Here is a 6,596-nt window from a genome sequence, read left to right on the forward strand (position 1 = left end):
GTACTGCAATCCTGACTCCTCACTGGCTCTGTTGCTTATGCAAGATTACACACACAGTTCCCCTTTCTGGGGAAGATGGGGGCAAAACAGAAGTTGGTTTTAAGTCCCTCCTTCTCTTTGTCACCTGTTAATATTTCACCACCCTTCCTGGGCTTTTCACTACCACCCTGGACATTTCACCACTCTTCCTGGGCAGTGGCACAACCGTTTCCTTGTGCTTATAGGTTAGGTTAATATTTCACCACCCTTCCTGGGCTTTTCACCACCACCCTGGACATTTCACCACTCTTCCTGTCCCCCATTTTTCTTTTCATAGGAATTATTGTTGCTGCTGCTGCTGTTACAGGTTATTTCCTGCCCTTCACCCCAAGGTCTCTGGGTGGCTTACAGAATTAAAACACAGTATTAAAACAGTTTTAAACAACTCCCCATTGGGGTGAGATGTTTTTAATCAGTTGATGCAGGGGGGGGGGAGGGAGGGATTAAGCCCTTCTCCTCCAGCACTTCAGGACTGATTTAGTTGCCATTGATCTTCATTTTTTTCAATGTGGCAGATCTTAAACAAGCATCACATACGGCTGCAGCTAATTTTAAAGAATCAGAGAAGGAACAGAAAATACAGTACTGGAACTGGAACACGAACAAGCCACCAGATGGCACCTTTGAGCAAGTTAAGGGTTCTGTGTTGGGACCAAGAGGAGGTGAATCATTATCCATCAGCCAAGGTCAAAAAGTTGAACCTGGGTAGCACGCTGTTGGGGCTCATTCACATGTTCAGTGCAGTGGCGTAGCGTGGGGGGTGCAGGGGGTGCCGGCTGCACCGGGCGCAACATCTGGGGGTTAGGGTTAGGGGGCGCAAATCCACGGGTTAGGGGGCGGAAATTACTTGCCTTGCCCCGGGTGCTGACAACCCACGCTACGCCACTGGTTCAGTGTAATGTGGCCATTACAGATCCAGGGTTAAGGTTTCCCCCACTGGCTCCATTCCCATGATCAGACAGATAAGTGGCTGAGCATACAAAGAGGCTGCTGGATCAGGCCAAGGATCCTGTTCTCACAGTGGCCAACCAGATGCCAAAGCCCAGAAGCAGGAGCAGATTGCAGCAGCCCTCTCTCTGCATGTGATTCCTATCAACTGTTCTTCAGAGGCACTTACTGTGGAGGTAGAATGTAGCCACCGATAGGCTTAGCCTCCATGAATTTGTCTAATTCTTAAAGGCATCCAAGGGGAATATGATGAATAAGAACATCAGGCTGATGGTCCATCTGATTCAGCATCCTTCAGTACTTACATTCAGTACTTACAATGGCCAAACGGATACCTATGTGAAGTCCACAAGCAGTATCCATAATAATAATAATAATAATAATAATAATAATAATAATAATAATAATATATTATTTATACCCCGCCTCTGGCTGAGTTTCCCCAGCCACTCTGGGCAGCTTCCAATCAAGTGTTAGAAACAATACAGCATTAAATATTAAAAACTTCCCTAAACAGGGCTGCCTTCAGGTGCATAAGCATAGCCAGGATTTATGTTTGGGGGGGGGGCAGAACAAGCTAACTGCAAAGTGATTGGTCAGTGAAGTTTGTTTGTTTATAATTTTTATTAGTTTTTAATTACAGTTCAATAATAGCCTCATTATAACAATGCCAAATTATCATAAAATTTCTAATACAAATCATTCAGATAACAAATCATATAATTTAGGTGTCCCCCCCCCCGCATGTGCTAGAATTGATGGTTTGGTGATTTTCTTTATTTCTGCATTCCAAAATCTTATTAATTTCAATTGCATTCCAGTCGAGATAGCAATCCCTTATACAACAATTGCAATATTAACAACTTCCATTCGTATTGACAAATTAAATGGTTTATGAAACTACCAGTGAAGCACTCAAACTAAATCCTTAATCTTCCTGTGTGTGGCAATTATTCTGTCTGTGATGTTTCTTTCTTTCTTTTTATTTACTTGATTTATGGGGGCATCTCCCCCCCCCCATGGCTCAATGCTATGTACAGGCATCTTCATAAACACCCTGGGAAGGTATGCTACATTCATATCAGTTTACATGTTTCTCAAACTTGGGTCCCCAGCTGTTCCTGGACTACAGCTCCTATCATCCCTGACCACTGGGGATGATGGGAGTTGTAGTCCATCAACAGCCGGGGACCCAAGTTTGAGGAACGAGGTTTGCGCATGTCTTCATCCAATCAGCAGCAAAGTAAAGGGGAAAGGGTTCCTTCCCATCGATTTAAAGCAACTTGACTTCATCTGAAAAAGGACCATGTTAGCAAAGATACTCAGGCTGTGTGAATCTCCCAGGAGTTTGTTGTTGTTGTTTAGTCATTTAGTCGTGTCCGACTCTTCGTGACCCCATGGACCAGAGCACGCCAGGCACTCCTGTCTTCCACTGCCTCCCACAGTTTAGTCAAACTCATGCTGGTAGCTTTGAGAACACTATCCAACCATCTCATCCTCTGTCGTCCCCTTCTCCTTGTGCCCTCCATCTTTCCCTACATCAGGGTATTTTCTAGGGCAGGGGTCTGCAACCTTTAAGACAAAATGAGCCACTTGGACCCGTTTCTGAAGGGAAAAAAAACTGGGAGCCGCAAAACCATTGCGACATTTAAAACAAATATATCTCCGGAGCCGCGATCTGACAGCGGGCGGGAAGGTGACGTCGGGACGGTGCGTGACTAACGCACGCACCGCCCCCATGCGATGTCACAGCCAGTACAGCGCCCGCCACAGTGGTGAGTGTCGGGGCGCACAATGCGCCTCCTCCCCTCGCTAGTATCCACCCCGGAGCCGCGGCAAAGGTGTAAAAGAGCCACATGCGGCTCCGGAGCCGCGGGTTGCAGACCCCTGTTCTAGGGAGTCTTCTCTTCTCATGAGGTGGCCAAAATATTGCAGTCTCAGCTTCAGGATCTGTCCTTTGTCCATGGAGTTTTCTTGGCAGGGATACTGGAGTGGCTTGCCGGTTCCTCCCCCAGGTGGATCACGTTTGGTCAAAACTCTCCACTATGACCTGTCCATCTTGGATGCCCTGCTCAGCATAGTTCATAGCTTCTCTGAGTTATTCAAGCCCCTGCGCCACGGCAAGGCAGTGATCCATGAAGGGGCCCAGGAGTTTCGCCGCATTTAATTTTTGTTGAGCTGGAAACTATGCATGGCTGCTGGCTTCCTCCAGGAAGGCAGAGAGAGAGAGAGGCAGAGAGTAAAGGAGGGTGGAAAAGGCCAAGGCTGTTGGGAGCCTGCTGTGTTGCTCCCATGGTAACTTTGGCTCAGGTTAAGCCTTTCATGAACATAAGTGGAAGTCAGTGACTGCATAGTAGTACCACAGAGAATGGCCCGAGGCTCAATACCTGCCGTCTTCAGGTACGGCTGGGAAAGAGCTGACGCTAATCAGTGTCAATCACAGGAGGGTGCTGGTCAGTAATCACACAGTCCAAAGCCGAAGTTACATTTTATTACCAAAAACACGACCTCCGCGGACTTGGTTGAGTGACAGGCCTAATGAGCAGAGCAGCTCATTCCGGTGGTCTTCCTCCATGAAAATCAGTTGCTGAGTCTGAAAGTCCCTGCCTCCTCACCAGGGCTTTTCCCAAGCAATCAGAGACTGTGCCTGTGTGCGGCCAACCTCTCCTGCGCCCTTTTCATGCCTCTTCTGTTGCGGAGAGGCGGCAAAAGGGGAGCATGTTGCAGCAGAAGGTAGAGAAACCTGTGACCCTTCACCAGCTGAACTCTTGGCCTCCATTCTCCCTCCTCTCCTGCTTCAGATACTGCCCCCGAGTCTGGATTTCTCCCTGCCACAGACTCTCCCGGCTCACTAACTCTGTGTCATGTACTGAGTTGAATAGGATCCAAAATGCAGCAGTCTGATTGGTCCTAGAACAATAGGCTCCAGAATGCAGCAGTCTGATTGGCCCACAGGAGCCACCCAATCCAGCTCCAGGTGGAAGTGAATTCGCAACCTGATTGGCCTACAGGAGAATCCCAGAATTAGCCAATCACGTGGGGCCCATTGTGTAAATAATGTATATAAAGCAGACATTCTGGGGAAACTTCCATTCCTCCTCACCACTATGAGCTGAATAAAGAGCATGAAATCCACTCTCGACTCAGTATATTTCACTGTTTTACCTCTTCAGCTTTCAACACCTTCTCTTCCCCATCTTCTCCCTTTGACCACTCAATGTTGTCACACTACCACCACCCCTCTAAAGCCTTCTTCCCTTGGTGGTACCCCAGCTGGTTCCTCTCACCATTCCCCTGCTACCAACCAACCAACCCCTGACAGCAGTAGACCATGCTGAGCTAGACAGTCCAATGACCTGAGTTTGCACCAGGCGGTTTCCTATTTAAACCAACACTTTCCCAGAAGCATGAGGACTAGAATCTTGCGTTATTGTTAAGAGGAGCACTATAGGCACAGGAGCAGAGCACCTGCTTTGCATGCTCATTCCCAGCAGCTCCAGGTAGGGCTGGGAAAGGCTTCCTACCTGAAACCCCGGACTGCTGCTACAAGTCAGTATTGAAAATACAGAGCTTAGCGGAGAAACAGTCTGACCTGGTACAAAGCAGTTTCCTCTGCAAAGGAGGCTGGGCAACATCTTCCTTGGGAGTAGGACTCGCTTGTCCGCCAAGCTGCAACCCTGGGGGTCTATTTTTATCTTTAATGATACCATTGCCGCAGGCAGAGCTGCCAGATCTCCTTCCTTCTTCCAAGTTTCGTTTCCCACCTTCCCTCATTTGCAGAAGCAAGACAAAAACACCGCTGTTTAAAGAGAAGGGCCATAGCTCAGTGGTGGAGCATTTGCCCTGCATGCAGAAGGTCCCAGGTTCAATCCCCAACAGCTTCTCCAGGTAGGATGGGGAATGTTCCCTGCCTGCAACCCCAGAGAGCCACTGCCAGTCTCTATAGACAATACTAAGCCAGATAGACCAATGGTCTGACTTTGCATAAGGCAGCTCCATGTCTCCCTATCTGGAGGGCCACAGGTGTTCAGGGGGCCTCCACCAGGAGTCAGGCATTTGCTGTGCGCCATTCCAGCAAACATTTGGCAGGCACCCTCGCTTAATTTTATTATTTATATTTATTAAATTTGTATACTGCCTGATACCTGCAAGTCTCACTTTTTATTTTCAGGCGCCTCTTGAAGACCTTTTGATCCAAGGAGGCCTATGCAACTATTGAATTTTTAAAAATCAACTAGTCATTTTAATGATCATTTTAAAACTGTTTTCTATTGTGTTTTATATTTTACTGTATATATTGTTGCACACTGCCATGTTATATTGTATTTATTTGCGCTATATAAACACACACACACACACACACACACACACACACACACAATAAACAAGGCATTCTACGCTTCACTCACATTTTTCTTTCCTATTCTATAGCTGTCGAGATTACTCACTTTCTGAATTGCTTTTTGGTGCCTTTCATTGTAGCATCATTGTCGCATAGCTCAGTTGGTTAGAGCATGGTGCTGACAACACCAAGGTTGCAGGTTTGATCCCCATATGGGACAGATGTAGGGCTGCCATATTTCAAGAAGTAAAAATCTGGACACAAAAAAGTTGTTGAGTTTTTTGGGAAAATTTTGTCAATTTTCCAAGATCTCGCCTGGACACTAATTCCGTCATTGGAGTCCCAGAAAATGTCTGGGGAAATCCCGACCTATAGCAATCCTAGACAGCTGCATATTTCTGCATTCCAGGGGGTTGGACTAGACGATCCTCTAAAAAATGCTATGATTCATTTAAAAATAAATAAAAATAATCCATAGAATTGTAAAGTTGGAGAGACCCCAACAGTCTCTCCAGTCAACCTCTCTGCAGGAATCTCAACCGAAGGATCACTGGCAGATGGCCACCCAACCTCTGCTAGAAACCTCCGAGAATCAAGAGTTCAAGGACACATTGCAGCTGGGCAAAAACACTCGAGGAGGTTGTGAAACAAGGCCAGGGAGAGGCATGGCCAGGGAAAGAGGGAGTGCCTGGTTAAGGGGTGTTGTCTGGGTGAGAATTGTAAAGGCCAGGTAGACCTGAATGAGACTGGCTTCTGGCAGCCTTTCAAACACTTCCAAATAGAGGACAGCCCATACAGCAGGAGACATGTCTGCCCTCGTCTCCCCTTACCTTTAAGACCATTAAGCCCAGAGTTTAAAATTACCTCACTGCCCTGCTGCCTGTCCTAGGAGGGGTTTGTACTGTAATAAATGATAATCTTCCCTTATTCCCTTATGGGGGACACAAGAGCCCTTATAGAGTCCTTTGTAGGTTCTCTATCGGTCGGATAAAATAAGAGACCAACCAGAGAATATTGAGAAGCAAAGCAGCTTGTAAGCCTGATCTTTATTGAACTGTTGCAACAGGGTGCTCCCCTCACCCGCAGGAAAGGAGGACCCAGAACTAAGGTGTGCCCACCCTTATATAGACCTTTTAAATTGCCCGCCCTGGAGTCCAAGACCACACCGCAGATACATCATACCTACATCACAAAAAGGGCGGTCTACAACAGAAATCTGAGTGTGTTGTTTATCTCCCGTCTGGCAGACCTGTTAATGGCCACTTGA

The sequence above is a fragment of the Podarcis liolepis genome (assembly GCF_965112155.1).
Source record: "Podarcis liolepis genome assembly, chromosome: 7".
NCBI classification, from domain to species: domain Eukaryota; kingdom Metazoa; phylum Chordata; class Lepidosauria; order Squamata; family Lacertidae; genus Podarcis; species Podarcis liolepis.